Source organism: Hyperoodon ampullatus (genome assembly GCF_949752795.1).
Source record: "Hyperoodon ampullatus genome assembly, chromosome: 9".
Classification (NCBI taxonomy): Eukaryota; Metazoa; Chordata; class Mammalia; order Artiodactyla; family Ziphiidae; genus Hyperoodon; species Hyperoodon ampullatus.
This window is the reverse complement of record NC_136922.1, coordinates 62,084,360-62,102,603: the sequence shown is the minus strand read 5'-3', so window position 1 is coordinate 62,102,603 and position 18,244 is coordinate 62,084,360. Positions and strand designations below refer to the sequence as shown.

Below are 18,244 nucleotides of genomic sequence, written 5' to 3'. Positions count from 1 at the left end.
GGCCAGTGGGCCAAGTGGCGGGGGGCGCGGCGAGCGGGGAAGGGCCTCAGCGACAGCGGCGCCTCTCTCGTCCACCTCGGCCCTGCCCCGGCTTCTCGCAAGCGGGCTGCGGGCTGGGAGCCACCGAAGCAGAGGCTTGTGCTGGGGAGGAAAACAAAACTTGGTTATTGGGTTTGTCGAAGTCACGTGCCCCTCAATCCCACTTCCTCCTCTTGGCTCCGGCTGGCACCGGAGCGGCTGGGGTCCGAGGGTCCGCAGCCGCGCGGGCCTCAGAGGGCACCACCGCCCCCCCCCCCCCCACCGCCGGGCGCAGGCGGACGAAGGGCCTCCGGGGCGCCACCCTCTGGTCTCGAGACTGAGTCTTGGCACTCCCTGGCCTCAGCCTTAGTCTGGCTTCCAGGATGGCGCAGTGGTCCGCGCGCGAGGGCCACCCAGGGGTGGGTGCCGGGGCTTCTGGATTTACCAGGCCCCAGAGGGAAAATGGCCTGTCCTGTCACTCTGCCCGTTTGTAGACGAAGCCCAAAGGTGAGCCACCGGGTCCAGAAGGGCACCTGCGAGGAGGGCGCCCGGAAGCAAGCGCGCCCCCGCTATAGGTGAGCCATGAACATTAGATCCCTGTCAAACAGTTCCGAAATTTCCCTCAAAGGTTTTTGCTCCCTAGACTTCTGTCCCGGGATCCTTTTTGATGTGATTCTTCGGGGGCGGGGCGGGGCGGGGCGTGGGGGGCGGATTTACAGGCCAGTAAGAGCGAGGGACAAGCTCATGGTGTTTGTTTCTTTTAAATTCTGCTTTCGACAAAACTTCTGCCTGATGACTTTCAGAGAAGCATGTCTAGACCTAACTTTCCTTGAAAACCGCCATCCTAACGCTTCCTTTTATTCCCCAGAGACCAATCTTGCGTCTCTTTGAAGCCACCCGCTGCCTGCGGTTGAGATGAGCCCAAGTCCCCTTCCCTTAGTTCTGTATTAAAATATGCACCGCGTCTGTTTGTACTAGGCAACTCAACTCATGGGATTTTAAGTTACAAATTAAAGGCTTCTGTTCTTTTCCTTGCGCAATTCCCTCCTCCAAAGGAGCGAGCGCACAACCAGGAACTCCAATTTGCCTCTTCCCAGCTTTTAAAATAGCACTACGGAGCGAAAAGGCTGTTTGTTAGCACTTAAGGTGCTAATATCGGAAGAGAGGCTCCTCTGCTCATTTTCTGTGCTGGGTCTACGCGGCACTAACTCCACGAACGAGCAGGATTCGCTGGCGCCGCGGCTCATTTCCAGGTTTCCGCTGGGCTCCTTCCCATCCCACGCGCCCGGCGCTGCTGGGATTCGCCTGCGCTGGAGAGCGAAACTTCGCCGGTGTCTGTGGTTTGGAGGTTCTCCTCCCCCAACCGGGGGGAGAGAGCCGGAGGGCCTACGCCGGCGGCCGCAGCGGCCTCCCCTGAGCAAGGAGTCCTTGGCACCAGCTCCTCCCCAGGACGCCCCGAGGGCACACTTGGGCTGCGACTTGAAAACAATAGAAGAAAAAACGGCCAAAGTTCTTTCCTTACAGAAGGCACCCACACCCTCAGGCACAGTTTGCAGTTGGGTTTGCAAACATCCATTCCGCCTCCGCTTTATAGATCGGAAAAACACCCCCAACTTATTCACTGGTGGTGGTGGTGGTGGTGATAGTGGTGGGTGTTCCTGATGCTGCTTTCTGTCTTCTACCCTACGCTTTCTTCTCCACAGTCAGCGTTGTATGCACGGAAGGGTTTTGCACGAATTGCTCAAGGGAAAGATTGCAAATTACGCAGAACGCCTGCAGCTAGTAACTTCTCCTCGGGCGCTGGTGGAGCGCCCCAGCGTGACACCCCGGAATGGTCTCTGTCTTGGCGGACGGAGAATCACCCTGATCGCTCACCTGCTCAGGCTTCCCAGGACCCCGCGGCTCCGCGCCTCTCTTCCCGCGCAGAGTCGAGAGGGGGTGCGCTTGGGTTAATCTGGAAGTCGGGGCGCGGCGTCCCTCTGCGCGGTCTTGGAGAGGTCGGGTTTCTTTCTGGAAGGTGTGCTAGCCGAAATCGCCGCAGTCCAGCTAAGTCGATTGCTGTTGCTGGTCTCCCCCTGGCTCCTCCAGCTTCCTGGCGCAGCGGCGGCAGTAGCCCGGAGCTCGAAGTACTGTTGGCTCCGACCGGAGGCCGCCCCTGCGAGTGGGTACCAGGCTCACTGCCCCAGGTGAATGGCCAGGCAGGCTCTCCTGCCTAGTAGCCTTTCATTCTCCGGCGCGTCCCCTTTCCCTGATAGCGCCGCCCGGGAGCCGCAGGGAGATGGGATCTCAGGGGCTCACTCTGATGTATTGAAGCTCCCTACCGCGTCGGTCCTCCGCGCGGGGAAAGACATCTGCTCACCTGCTGGTTATTCGCCAAGTGACTCTAGAAACCAGAGCCCCGGGGCAGCGGGAAGAAAAAAATAATAACCCAGGAGGCGGCCACTGCTGCCACAGGTGCAGGTAGGAAGTTCTCGTTCCCGCCTTCCAGGGACGAGATTGGACCAGGTCGCCTACGTGGCGCCAGCCTTGGGATGTCTGATTGGAGAAAGGCTGCGTGCGCCGCTCGCGAGTCGGACTCCTGAAGAAGAAGAGGAGACCGGAGGCCGGGAGACCGAGGCTGCAGGTGGGCTCCGGTGGATAAACGTCGTCGCAGCTCTCTCTCCCTCTGCCCCTACCCCAATTTCTTTTTTTCCTTTCCTCTCCGCGTCCCCAACCGTGGCCACTCAGCTCCCAGAATCTCAAGTTTTGTAACTTACAGGAGCCGTTCCATACCCAGGCATAATGTTGCAGAGTTGCAGGCGCCCTGAGTTGAAAGGCTGTAATATTAACAAGTTCGTTATGTGCCAGCCAGGCATTCTTCCAAGCGCTTTCTGTGGATTAACTTATTTACTCCTCCTCACAGCAACCCTAGGAGGTAAGAACTATTGTTATCCTCACTTGAGGATAACTTAGCTCTGAAAGGCTAAACGGTTGCCCAAGGTTGCACGGCTGGTGAGTGGCAGAGCCGGATTTGTACCCTGGAGACCTGACTCTGGCTCCCGCGCTCTTAACCGGCACCTTATACCGCAGCCTGCCACTCAGTGTCGGTCTCTTAGCACGACTCAGTGAGGATGTGAATTTCCTTCCCTCAGGTCTAGAAGTCCGTGGACAGCCACCGCGCCTGGGGAGTACAAATCCAGCCCTGAGCTGGAAGTCAAGTGAACCCGCGGATGGCGTCAAGTTTCAGGAGGCTTTTGTTCCCAGGAACATATGGGTGCTTTTTATTACCTGGACAGAAAGGTTTTGACATAGGGCATTTTCACTAATAAGGCAGAGGTGCGACTGGCTGCATCTTCTAGGATGCTTTTCTTTTTCAAAGAACTATTTTGATGTTCCCTGAGCTCGTGTGTAACTCCTCTGAAGGACTGCGTATGGAGCAACTGACATCCCAGCATCTTTGTTCTGAGGACTTTCTAAAGTGGTGAAGTTGTGAAAGACATGATGCCTACCTATTGCGTAACTTACAATATGGAATTCATAGGAAGAAATTTTTATAGAGTATTTCAATGTATGAAATATGGTAAAAATATGCATATTTTATATCCTTAACTTAGTTTAGCATTCTTGGATTTTTAAATGATATGCACAGCAGCGTGTATTTGAAAGTGATACATTTTCATATATTTCTTGGGATTAGTTTTAGAGAGGAAACTTGCAATCATAGCACCAGAACTGAACAAAGACAGGCCACCAACCATGAGAGGAGGACGGGATACGTCGTCATAGTGCCATCTCATTACAGAGGAGACACTGGACCAAGGAGACACTGTCTGAAGAACCCTCACCGCTAGAAAGTGGTGGAGCTGGGTTCCAAATATTGTTTGTTGATCAAATGGGTGAAAGAAGGAAGACATTTAGGAAAAGAAAATGAGTCCTGCAAATGGCTTCTCATCTAGCATGATTTAACAAAGGGCCAGCATTTCCTAAATAGATGAACATCAACTAACTGCTGAAATTAAAAAATTCATTCTCTTACATCCCTCCCATTTATTTATTTATTTATTTATTTATTTATTTATGGTACGCGGGCCTCTCACTGTTGTGGCCTCTCCCGTTGCGGAGCACAGGCTCCGGATGTGCAGGCTCAGCGGCAATGGCTCATGGGCCTAACCGCTCTGCAGCATGTGGGATCCTCCCGGACTGGGGCACGAACCCGTGTCCCCTGCATCGGCAGGCGGACTGTCAACCACTGCGCCACCAGGGACGCCCCCTCCCATTTATATTTAATAACTTTGAATATTTCTACATTTCATTGACTTGATAACACCTTATAAGTAACCCTTGCATGCAGTAAAAACATTTAAATGGAGACATGAAACCTAAGGAGAAATGAGGCAGAAGGGACTAGGGAGGTGGAGAATGGGTGTCCCTCCAGACAGAGGGAATAGCACGTGCAAAAGCCATGAGCTGTAAAGGAGCTTAGGATTTTTAAGGAGCAAAGAGGTGGTCGGTGTGATCTGAGTACAAAGTGAGTTGAAGCACTGCAGGAGACAAAGCTAGAAAGGTGGGTGCGACCAGACCCTTCAGGACCTGGTAGGAGTTTTGAACATAATCCATTATAGAGGAAGTGACATAGTAAGATTTGCACTTAACATATCACTGAAACTGTAAAGAGTGGATGGTAGAGTGGACAAGGTGGGGCTACAGGAAAACCAGTTTGGAACTGTTGGGGTAGTTCAGGTGGGATATTTTGATGGCTGGTGGGAGAGTGCTGGCAGTGGGGGAGGTGAGAAGAATTAGATGTATGCAAAAGGGATTTAGGAGGTAAAATCAACAGGACATGCTTTCATTCAGTTCATACAAAAGAGGAGCCTGAGTTTAACTAGAGGCTTAAAACAGAGATGCTTTTACAGTCTTCCTTGTAACTAGGAGCATGCATGTGATCTAGTTCTGACTTATGGGGCTATAAGGAAGACTTCTGGAAATGTTTCTTCCTAAATACAGGGCAGAGCCTTCTGAGAGAAGAACATCTTTTGCAACACCCTTGATTCTTATGTTTAAGTACAGTGTGAGGATGTGCAGCAGCCATTGTGCAACAGTGAGGCAACAGACATGGAAATAAAACCCAGCACACTTAGGATGATGGCATGGGAGTGTGACAAGTGTCTGGGTCCTTCATGATACTGGTGAGCCCCTGAAAGAACCCTGGAATGACCTATCTCTTGACTACTAGTTCGGTGAGATAAGGCAGATTCCTATGATTTAACCACAGCTTTAAATACAGTTTTCTGTTACTTGCAGCCCAAAACATTCCTTCTTGGTACAGTCTAGTAGAGCTATAGAAAAACATGATATTGTTCAAAAGGCAAAAAGGTAGTGTTGTCACATTTTTTCCTTGACCAATCTGAAAAGTTCTTCCTGGAAGAAGGACTTAGTGAAATGTTTAAGTGATGGGGAAGTTTTTAGAGGTGGGGAATGCATCTGCAAAAGAAGGCACTTCATTGAAAAAGCTTGGAGTTGGAACTTCCCTGGAGGTCCAATGGTTAAGACTCCACACTCTCAATGTAGGGGGCATGTGTTCAATCCCTGGCTAGGGAACTAAGATGCCACGTGGCAAGGCCAAAAAAAAAAAGAGGCTTGGAGTTAAGGAAATGAGTGATTAAAGGTCTGTGTACATGTGTACATACGGTGGTGAGGAGCATCGGATTATCTGAGATATGGTAGTTTGACTTTTAAAGATACAATTTTAAATCAAAACAATTGACTTATTTTCCTCCATTTTTTGAATCTAGAACTGTTTAAATCTATAAAAATTTTCATAACCAATCCCATGAAAAAAACCCCACCCCAAACCAAAAAACAACAAAGAGAGTTAGTGTTAAACAAATATAGTTGTGTTCTGTAACTATTGATCTAGGAATCCTGCTGTTTACTTCTATAAGGAGAACATGGGCTGTCCTAAACCTCTGTGTTGGTAAGCTATGAATACAGTATAGATGCATTTAAAAGTTGATTTATCTACCCAGTGAATAGTAGGTGACTTTCAATGTTACAGAATTTAAATATGCTTAGATTGGGCATTGCTTACATTTCTTTATAATATTTTTTTCTTGTCATTTTTTGTTTTTCAAAAATGTGTTGATGGTTTAGAAAGGACACAGTTTCTTTTTTCTTTTCTTTTTTTAAAAAAAATTAAATTGTTTCTTTCTCGGGTGACCCTTTAAGTGCAATAAATGATTATACTAAAAGACAATAGATAATGAATTTCTAGAGAGCAGGATTTGCATACTAGAAATTAAAGGAGGAACTTTAGAAGTTCAACCTGGCATTTGCAATCCTAGCAAATCTGGCATTGCATCAGAGGCTGAGAAATTGATTCTCTTCCTTTAAAGCATTTATGGTGGGAACTGGGCAAAGGAAAACACATGATGAGAAAAGTTAAGAAATACAGCTAATCGGAAAAGATAGGCAGAACACTCTATAACATAAATCACAGCAAGATCCTTTTTGACCCACCTCCTAGAGACATGGAAATAAAACCAAAAATAAACAAATGGGACCTAATGAAACTTAAAAGCTTTTGCACAACAAAGGAAAACATAAACAAGACCAAAAGACAACCCTCAGAATGGGAGAAAATATCTGCAAATGAAGCAACTGACAAGGGATTAATCTCCAAAATTTACAAGCAGCTCGTGTAGCTCAATATCAAAAAAACAAACAACCCAATCCAAAAATGGGCAGAAGACCTAAATAGACATTTCTCCAAAGAAGATACACAGATTGCCAAAAAACACATGAAAGGATGCTCAACATCACTAATCATTAGAGAAATGAAAATCAAAATTACAGTGAGGTTTCACCTCACACCAGTCAGAATGGCCATCATCAAAAAGTCTACAAACAATAAATGTTGGAGAGGGTGTGGAGAAAAGGGAACCCTCTTGCACTGCTGGTGGGAATGTAAATTGATACAGCCATTATGGAGAACAGTATGGAGGTTCCTTAAAAAAGTAAACATAGAACTTCCATACAACCCAGCAATCCCACTACTGGGCATATGCCCTGAGAAAACCATAATTCAAAAAGAGTCATGTACCACAATGTTCATTGCAGCTCTATTTACAATAGCCAGGACATGGAAGCAACCTAAGTGTCCATCAACAGAGGAATGGATAAAGAACGGCCCATATATACAATGCAATATTACTGAGCCATAAAAAGAAATGAAATCGAGTTATTTGTAGTGAGGTGGATGGACTTAGAGTCTGTCATACAGAGTGAAGTAAGTCAGAAAGAGAAAAACAAATACCATATGCTAACACATATATATGGAATCTAAAAAAAAAAAAAAAGGTTCTGAAGAACCTAGGAGCAGGACAGGAGTAAAGACACAGACGCGGAGGATGGACTTGAGGACACGGGGAGGAGGAAGGGTAAGCTGGGACGAAGTGAGAGAGTGGCATGGACATATATACACTACCAAATGTAAAATAGATAGCTAGTGGGAAGCAGCTGCACAGCACAAGGAGATCAGCTCAGTGCTTTGTGACCACCTAGAGGGGTGGGATAGGGAGGGTGGGAGGGAGACGCAAGAGGGAGGAGATATGGGGATATATGTATATGTATAGTTGGCTCACTTTGTTATAAAGCAGAAACTAACACACCACTGTAAAGCAATTATACTTCAATAAAGATGTTTAAAAAATACAGCTAATCAAAAAGAAGAAAATAAAGATGATTTGTATTCTCTTCACCCAAGGATAACTCTGGCCCACATTTTCACATTTACTCCATTCATCCCACCCCTTCCCTACCCCCCTTCCCTCCCTTCCATCATCCCTTTCTTTTATGGACTCTTCCATTCTTTGAAAATTAGATTTGTCTCTCCTATGGCCTTTTCCTTTATAGTCACCCATGTACTGGTAGTTTAATATTTCTTTTCTCCTTTCTGTGTATGCACATCAGTGTTGTTGGATTTCGTCTGTAAACTTTTTTAAAAATAAATTTATTTATTTATTTATTTATTTATTTATGGCTGCCTTGGGTCTTTGTTGTTTTGCGTGGGCTTTCTCTAGTTGTTGGCGAGCGGGGGTTACTCTTCATTGTGGTGTGCAAGCTTCTCATTGTGGTGGCTTCTCCTGTTGCAGAGCAGGGGCTCTAGGCGTGTGAGCTTCAGTAGCTGTGAGGCACGGGCTTAGATGCTCTGGGGCATGTGGGATCCTCCTGGACCAGGGCTAGAACCTGTGTCTGCTGCACTGGCAGGCAGATTCTTAACCACTGCACCACCAGGGAAGTCCCTAGTCTGTAAACTTTTAAAGAGAGTGTGTTGCACCTGTGCCTGACTTTGGAATCCACTGTTCACAGCATCTCATCCTGTGTCCTGTCAGGTTAACATGAATGCATACCTAGAAGTATGAAAAGTATAGTCACAAAATATGACTAATCATGTCAGTTTCGCACTTGACCTAAGCAAGCCTGGTTTGTACAGTTCCGCCTCCCTCCGAAATTCAGTCGACACCAGCTGACTCTTTGTAACTTCCCACGCCTCCTCCTTTTGTGGATCTGGTTCCTTTAGTATTCTTGGATATCATTGTATGTTCCTCATTTTCCTTAAAAAATTATTTGTCGGAAAATTTAAGACCTAAGACAAAAGTCACTTTTTCTAGAAAGGATTTTCAAGAGTTTAGGGACACTACCAGGCAGGACCACTTTACACTAAGTTCATGGCTTGAGGATTTTGGGATAACCAAAAACAAGAGATCCACGGGACCATTAGCCTATAGTCACACTCCAGGGACAAGTCTATTCCCTCCCTACCCGCCCCCCCCATCTTTTCTGCTCCAAATTAACTTAATTGTCCATGAAGACCTGTTGGGGGGATGGGTATAGTTTACTTCTGGGCTGCCCGGAGCCTGAGGGTATGGCCCTTTGGGGTCTGACACTTATTAATGGAAAAATAATCTATTAATTGCTCTTTTTTGGATGAGCTCTACACTCACTTATAATTCTGTCCCTTATGCTCCAGGGGGCTATCCAAACTGAAGTTGTTTTGGTGCCCAATTTTTTCCAGCAGGAGAATTCAGCCAAATAACCTAGCTGCCACTGACAGGAGTGGGTGTGTTTTAATTTTATTGTAAATTGTTTGCTTGGTGTTTGTCCCTGCGACTAGACTATAATTTCCTTATTTATTTATTGTCTGACTCCCTCACTAGAAAATGAGTTCCATTTTATGTAATGATCATTTACAGAACACTTTCTGTGTACTGGGTACATTTCTAATTGCTTTATAAATATTAAGTCATTTAATCTTCCTGAAAGCCCTGTGAAATAGGCACTATTATTATTATAGTTGAGGTAATTGAGACACTAAGAACTTAAGTTACTTGCCCAAGGTGACACAGCCAGTAAGTATTAGAGCCAGCATTTGACCCCAGGAAAACTGGCTTCACAGTCCAGGGACTAACTGCTCTCTGTGCTGTGTCTCTCCGTGAGCACTAGGACAGGTCACTAATGAGTCTTTAGGACCCGGCATCTGCCTGACAATAACAGTTCTTAATATTGTTGAATGCATGACCTTCCAATGCAGAAATGTGAATGCTTTCTTGGTTATAATACGACCAACTTGTAAAAAGAAATGTACTAAAAGTGACAATGAAATAAAATTTCAATCTGTCATTACAGGTAATAATAGCCCGATTTTCTTTAATTCTGAGGAGTGAGTACAGTAGGTGGACCAAATTCTCTGATAAATTTTTGCTTTTTTCTTAAAATTGGAAGAGCACTATCATGTTGCAATACCCTTTGAAGGAGATGTGGTTAGGTGGTAAGATGCAGATGGGGAAGAATAAAGTAATACCAGAGGATGGCTGCTGAGATTTTATTAAATATTGTACTTGGGGAATAAATGAATGATCTAGAGGACATGACATTTCAGAACAAGGCTCCACAGCACATCCTGACTCTCTCAGGAAACAAAGATAATTCCACTTTATTGTTTATTAGAAAATCACTGATGTAAATAAAAGTCATGTGTTACCACGCAAGGTAATGTTCTCTGGCTGGTCACCTGGTTCCAGGTCAGGGCCAGGGTAAACTAGATCCCGTAAAGGGTGACTTGCTGTCTGCAGTTGTTCATTTCCATTTTCAAAGGGTTGATTCGGTTATGCTCCATTCGCCAGGTTATATTTTCTCTTTATGGTTTGTCGATGTGTCAGCTCATTACGTCACACGTGCACAGGGAGGAGGTGGATATCTGATGGAAGGGTAACATGATGCAGGAAGGGAATCTTTTGGTTTCATCATTTGCATCAAGGCCAGTGTCAAAACATAGTTAGAAATCCGTAAGAAATAGCTGCTTTCCTAAGTCACAGGCTGTCAGGGGAGGTGCACCAAAGTTTTGGGACTCAGCTGTCTCTTCGGTGCCAACACAGGTAAATCTCACATTGTACACTCCAGTGAACATTCAGTTTCATCTACTTGATGTCATTTCACTTACATACTGGGGGAAACTACTTCAGCTGCAGCTATAAAACTTTTATAATAATGGCAAATTTTAAATTCTTACTCTGGGCTTTCACTTTACTATGTGCTTATCCAAAAGTGGATAGTGTTCTCACTTTTTTTTAATGGTAGAGCAACCCTGAGAGAGAGATATTACAAGTTCTACAGTTTTTGTTTTTTTTTTTTTTTTTTTTGCGGTACGCGGGCCTCTCACTGTTGTGGCCTCTCCCGTTGCGGAGCACAGGCTCCGGACGCGCAGGCTCAGCGGCCATGGCTCACGGGCCTAGCCGCTCCGCAGCATGTGGGATCTTCCCAGACCGGGGCACGAACCCATGTCCCCTGCATCGGCAGGCGGATTCTCAACCACTGCACCACCAGGGAAGCCCTACAGTTTTATCCTAGAAATTTGAAGCAAGTTGCTCCAAGTCACAGGACCAGAAGAGGTGCAGTTATTTTGATTCGGTTTGAGTTACTCTTTCCCTAATACAATGTTCTTTTAATATTGATATTTGACTCTCATATTGCCTTTTAGTTAATCATTAGATGAATAAATATTTGTTGGTATCAAGGCTATTATATCAAAAGAGGTAGTCATACTTAAAAGATTCGAATTAGGTCATCGTCTTCTAAGTTTCCCACTTAGAATAATGCTAAATCATATGTGGTTGCTTAAATATTAAAGCCCTATGGAATCACAGAGCCCTCAAAGCTCAAATTAACACTGGGAATTGTAATTATATACATTTCTTGTGAAAAGACTTGATGGTTGGTTTGAATTACGAGCTGTGTGGCTTTTAGAAAATTACTTAATATCTTTAGGCTCTGGTTTCCTTAAATGTAAAGTGGGGATAATACTATCTACTTCTCTGGATCGTTGCCAAGATGAAAGCAGACAATACATTTATTAAAGTCCCCAGCACAGTGCCTGACACATAATAGGCACTCAGTAAATGTTAGTTTCTCCTTGACTGATTTCTTTCATTGGCTGTGTAGGAAAATCATGTAAACAGACTCTACAGATCAATCACTTCCAAGTGCTTTTGGAAAATAATGGGTAGAGAGTCTTAAAGTTCACTGTTATTATTGTTGGTTAGGGCCCGTTGCTTTCCCCCAAAGAACATAAGGTTAAAATTTACTGGAGAGTATTTAATATACAACAATTTGCTCTGAATCTAACTCTTTTTTCAGGAACATATTTAGTGATTAAATCAAATCAAGCAGAAGTTTTCTGTATGTGATTCAAGAACGCTCTTCATCCTTTCGGCACCAAATTGCATTACCTGTCATTGAAGGAGGAAGTGTGCTCAGTTACGCTTGAAAGCAATGTTACCAGAAAAGGATTAACAAATCATAAGGCAGAATCCTTAGAAGTAAGGTCACTACCAGAATGTGGCTGAGGCACAAGCCAAGGAATATGTTTAATACGTGTTGCCCCATTAGCTCCTGGAATCTTAATATATAATCCACATCACTGAATCAGACCCAAAGGAGGGAAAGAACAGGAGCATCATGTCTCTGCTATGTAGACATGGCATTATTAATTGTTTTAAGAAATTAGTTTTTGTTTTATTAAAGTAATATATGCGCACGGAGTTCAAAAGTCAAATGTTATTAAGGCGATTATAGCACATTACAGGGGTTTCTTATCTCATTCCCTCCCTTAGTTCTCGTCCCCAACCACCTTCAACAATTTTGGCTTTTCATTTCCGACATGTGCACGTCTCTATATTTCTAATTAATTTGTGTATTATGCTCTCTTTTGATTTATCGATATTTGACCTCTATTAATTTCTTATTATGGTACTTGAGCATTTTGTTCTCTTATACCACCATGCCTTCTGCTTCCTTTCTCTCATATCCCAGTACAGTGGTCATATTACAGCCTTTGTTTAATTGACAATTCCATGTTGATATTATTGTGCCTTTGTAAATATTGTTCAGGCTAAGCATTATAGTGTACAGAACATTATATTTGCTTTCCTACTTTTTGTCTTTTCCTAAAGTTAATAATGGCCTCTCCCTGCCTGCCCTCCCCCCACCTCAACCCTTTCAATCTGCTTGTTTTTAGTCCTATTTCTGATTCTTTCTACACTTTCCAATGGCTTCTTGGTACACTTTTCTACAAGTGCCGTCATAACAGTATATATGTGTTCCATTTTGTTTTTCCTACAAATATCCCTCCTGGACACTTCCTTCTCCTTCCATAGGGACTGACCTCTCTCTGTCTGTTGCATAGTCTCCTCCTGGGGATGCCTTGAGTCTCCTTCTTTCTTGGTGGAGTTGCTTGTTTTGCTGGAGCACATTGTCAGATGGGGCAGCAGCAGAAGGTATCATGGTGGCCGTCTTCAACGTGGCTGTCTCTTTAGCCACACAGTTCCATCTGGACTGTTTATCCTCCATGCCTTGCACACATCATCCTCCTGGGAGATCTTTCTCCCCTTATTCTGGACAGTCCCTTTGTGCCAAAGGTGCAAAGTGAATCTTGATGTAAACATCACACAGTATAATTAATAATTAGATCATGGATTTTAAATGTAAAAATATAAAACTTTTAGAAGAAAATATAGAATGTCTTTGGGACCTAGGGCTAAGTGAAGAGTTCATAGACATGGCTAAAACGAAGATCCATAAAAGAAAAAATAACTAAGTTGGACTTCATCAAAACTGAGAAAAACTTTGACTCTGAAAAACACACTCGGGCTTCCCTGGTGGCACAGTGGTTCAGAGTCCACCTGCAGATGCAGGGGACATGGGTTCGTGCCCCGGTCTGGGAAGATCCCACATGCTGCGGAGTGGCTGGGCCCGTGAGCCATGGCCGCTGAGCCTGCGCGTCTGGAGCCTGTGCTCCGCAACGGGAGAAGCCACAACAGTGAGAGGCCCGCATACTGAAAAACAACAACAACAACACTGTTAAGAGGATGTAAAGACAAACTACAGACTAGGAGAAAATATTTGCAAACCATATATACCTAAAATATATAAAGGACTCTCAAAATTCTATAGTGAACAAGAATCAATTATGAAATGGGCAAAAGACTTGAACAGTTGTTTCACTAAATTGGAGATACAGATGACAAATAACCACATGAAAAGATGTTCAGCATCATTAACCATTAGTGAAATGCAAATGCGACCACAGTGAGATGTCAACATGATCTTATCAGAATGACTAAAATAGAAAATAATGATGACACCAAATGCTAGTGAGGATGCGGAGAAACTGAATCACTTACACGTTGCTGGTGGGAATGTGAAATGGTCCAGCTGCTCTGGAAAACAGCTTGATAATTTCTTAAAAAAACTAAACATGCAAATATGACCCAGAAATTGCACCCTTTCCAAACTGGAATCAATCCAGATGTCCTTCAGTGGGTGAAAGGCAAAACAGACTGTGGTAAATCCATACCATGGAATATTTCTCAGCAATAGAAAAGGATAGCTTACTGAATCTTAGGAATCATTTGGAATTGTTGACAGATAGCATTAGAAGGTGGAGTAGATGTGATTGCCTACAGAGAAAGTTCGGCAAGAAGGCAGCCTTGGAGAGTGTTCCAAGGGACTTGGAGAGTTCTAGAGGGAGAATGGGCAGAGGAGCCTGAGCAGAGGATGGGGCTGAGGGTGGTGTCACAGCAGCCGAGAGAGAGGGGGTTTGAGAAGAAGGGAGCGGCCAACTGTGCCAGCAAATGAGAAGCCAAGTAAGCAGAGACCCGAAGCTGCAGTGAGGTTGATGGGGCTCCAGGGAGAGCACTCTGGGGGGAGAGCACAAGCACTGAAACTTGACCTGGTGGTATGAAGGTGTGTCGCAGCACCTTCACACCTGCTCCCATGCCATCTGGCCTCAGTGATAACCCGTGAGGTTGGTGGGTCGGGCAGGCAAGCAGGCATTCATTTTCAAGTTTCAGAGGGGAGAAACCTGGGGCTCAGAAATGTTGGAAGCCTTGATCTGTGACCAAGCCAGGTCTTGTGGCTCTAAATTCAATGCTCTTGTAGGGCTCCCATGATGGCTTTCCACCACATCACAGCACAGGGCAGGTGTGGCTTGGCTTCAAAAACCCATTGGGCAGTAAACTGCTAGAATCCCCCTATAATTTGCTAGGCAGCAATAAGTGATGTCCTGTAACTCTGAAGAAAGGTTACTAAGGCTTACTTAGTGTAAGCATTCTCATAAAAGTTTCCCACAGGGGCTTCCCTGGTGGCGCAGTGGTTGAGAGTCCGCCTGCTGATGCAGGGGACATGGGTTCGTGCCCCGGTCCGGGAAGATCCCACATGCCGCGGAGCGGCTGGGCCCGTGAGCCATGGCTGCTGAGCCTGTGCGTCCGGAGCCTGTGCTCCGCAACGGGAGAGGCCACAACAGTGAGAGACCGCGTACCGCAAAAAAAAAAAAAAAAAAAAAAAAAAGTTTCCCACAGCTCTTGAGTTTTTAGACAAACATTTGTCTTACTGTGTGCCCCAAATACTATACTCAGTGCTGTACATAGATTATCTTAAGCCTCACAATTACTTCACGGAATATGTACCGACACTAGCTCATTATAATGACAAGGAAACTGAGGCTTAAGAAGTAAAGTAACTTTCCCAAATTATACTATCAGAAAGTGATAAGAGGCAGGATTGAAACAATGGGGTTGTAACCTGCAATTGAACTTGTGTAACAGGCAATTGAACTAGAGACTTAGATCTTCAGATTCTCCAAACTGAATTATTTTGAGGCTTAATCATGCCTACTGGATAGAAGGAGAAAGAATATGGTGAAGATTAGTTGAGTTATGGATAACTAGTTCCAAGAAAGCTTCAGTAACTGAAGGGTTCAGATACTGGACAGAACTCTAAATGGTGGACAAGAGTCAATATGCATTTTCAGATTCTTCTGCTTCTAGAATCACCCCCTCCTCCAAGACACCAAAATATTATAGGATATTTGAATATTTGTAGAAGGATTATTCTATTAATTTAGAAAGTGTTTTAGTGCCTACTGTATGCGAGGCATAGTGCCAGTTAGGGACGGGTAGACTGGTGAGCAAAGTAGACCAATTCCTGCCTTCATGAAGTTTACAGGTCAGACAATGTCATTCTAGAGATAGAGGTGGTTCCATAGTTATGGAGGTGAGAGGCCTTTGGGGACCTTGGTCTATGGATGTGGAGGGTCTTATTCAGCCTCTGAAAGTTTGAACATCCTTCTCAATGCTACAAAACTATTTCCCCTTCTTCATTAATAACTCCTGAGTATCTTCAGGTATCCAAACACTTCGGAAAGGGTGGATTTAGCCCCAGTTCAGCTAAAACCCTGATTTAGCCCCAGTTCAGGTGAAACCCTTCTAAACCAGTTCTTCTCAAATTTATCTGGCATTGGAATCACCTGGAGGGCTTGTTAAAAAGATCGTGAAGCATCACGTGAACGACCGCGGTCACGTGAGCACAGTTTTCGCGTGGCTCTGGCGGCGGCTTCCTCCGGTAAGTTGCAGTCACGGTCATCTCTCTGTCTCCCGCCGCCGGCCTGGGGGAGGTGGGGGAAGCGAGGGCACTGCCACGCGGCCCAGACGACACCAGCACAGGCGTCCCCGCCGCCCCGCTGCCCCGCGGGGGGGCTGCCGGACCTCTGCGACCCCCGTTCCTGGCGCACAGGCTTTTGGTGCTGTTGCTGGTGCTTCCTTCCTTGGCTTCAGCTATGATAATCCTGCTGACCCTCAGACTCAGGTTAAAAGGATATGCAGGGCTTCCCTGGTGGCGAAGTGGTTGGGAGTCTGCCTGCCGATGCAGGGGACGCGGGTTCGTGCCCCGGTCCGGGAAGATCCCACATGCCGCGGAGCGGCTGGGCCCGTGAGCCATGGCCGCTGGGCCTGCGCGTCCGGAGCCTGTGCTCCGCGGCGGGAAAGGCCGCAGCAGTGAGAGGCCCGCGTACCGGAAAAAAAAAAAAAAAAAAAAAAGGATATGCAGGTGAATACCACGAAATTCATGCTGCGGTGTGCCTGGTATTCTTGGCCCAATGTAGTTTTGTGTTTCTTTGGTGGCTTTTTGATAGAGCAAGCATTTGGAATACGATGGGGCACCATTATTTTCAGTTGCTATTTGTTTTTGCCCCGGGTGGAATATTTAATGCTTTTTGGCTGATGGAGTTTGGACGGTTATGTTTGGGATGGGTGGGGAGTCCTTAGCAGTTGCCCAGCATACGTATGCTGTGAGTTGGTTTAAAGGCAAAGAATTAAACTTGGTGTTTGGTGTAAGTTGGACTCAAGCTTAGCGTGGCTGGAATTGGAAGAACAGTGAACATGAACCTCATGAGACGGCTGTGTTCTAAGGTTTAAGCTTCCTTGGGTTCTGCTGGTCACACAACCCTTGGGGTCACACTTATGACTGGGGTATAACATGTATTCTTTCACTAGTCTGTGCCTTGGCCCTTGCTTATTTGGATCAGACAGCAGAAAGAATCCTTCATAAAGAACAAAGAAAAACAGGTGAAGTTATTAAGCTGACTGATGTGAAACACTTCTCCTTACCCCTGTGGCTGATACTTATCATCTGTGTCTGCTATTATGTTGCCGTGTTCCCTTTCATTGGATTTAGGAAAGATTTTTTTACAGAGAAATTTGGATTTTTCTCCCAGACAGCGAGTGATATTAACAGTATAGTGTTTGGGCTCCTGGTGGATAAAACAGGAAGTAACATCATCTGTGTGCAGTGGTGACCACACTTGCTTCCCACATGATGCTGGCCTTTATGCTGTGGAACACTTGGATTGCTGTATGTCTCCTGGGACTCTACTATTCGTTGCTTGCCTGTGCATTGTGGCCAGTGGTGGCGTTTGTAGTTCCTGAACATCAACTGGGAACCACATATGGCTTCATGCAGTCCATTCAGAATCTTGGGTTGGCCATCATTTCCATCATTGCTGGCATGATATTGGATACTCGGGGATATTTGTTTTTAGAAGTTTTCTTCACTGCCTGTGTTTCTTTGTGACTGTTATCTGTGGTCTTACTCCACTTGGTGAATCATATCCAAGGTGGGAACCTAAATTATTCTGCAAGACAAAGGGAAGAAACAAAACTTTCTCATGCAGAATGAGAAGTTTAAATGACTGTGTCATGGGAGTGGGCTGCACACATCATTGGTTTGAAAAGCTCCTTTATTTTTTTTTCAGATTTAGAGTTTAGTTGTTAGGAAAAATAATGGTCTGGAGAGTTATTATATTTATATTTTGAATACACTTATTTTTTTTTTTTTTTTTTTTTTTTTTTTTTTTTTTTTTTTTTTTGTGGTATGCGGGCCTCTCACTGTTGTGGCCTCTCCCGTTGCGGAGCACAGGCTCCGGATGCGCAGGCTCAGCAGCCATGGCTCACGGGCCCAGCCGCTCCGCGGCATATGGGATCCTCCCAGACCGGGGCACGAACCCGTATCCCCTGCATCGGCAGGCGGACTCTCAACCACTGCGCCACCAGGGAGGCCCTACACTTATTTTAAAGTATAGTTCTGAGGACTGTTTTAGCCTGTGTCTTTTGTATTGCTGAAGAATTCTACTTTGGGATAGGCTCATCAGTGGTGAAGTTCAGAAAATTGTACCTTGTACATGTGGGTGATTTTGAGTACGGACAGTGAATAATGTAAATCTTTGGATCTCGTATTGAGATAATTTTCACAAAGAGAATCATAGGAATATGGCCATTTCTTTATCTTAAAGCAGAAAAAAAAAGCTTTTGAGGGAGTAGAAGGGATTTTTCTTTTTTTACATCTTTATTGGAGTATAATT

General features: G+C 45.1%; 1 pseudogene across 1 annotated transcript; it reads left to right on the top strand.

Moving 5' to 3' along the window:
* The first annotated feature begins 16,091 nt into the window (after nt 1-16,091).
* On the top strand, nt 16,092-17,562 carry LOC307057843 (lysosomal dipeptide transporter MFSD1-like; annotated as a pseudogene). Its single transcript has 2 exons — nt 16,092-16,203; nt 16,426-17,562. The product of its transcript is annotated as a lysosomal dipeptide transporter MFSD1-like (transcript).
* The last annotated feature ends 682 nt before the right edge of the window (nt 17,563-18,244 follow it).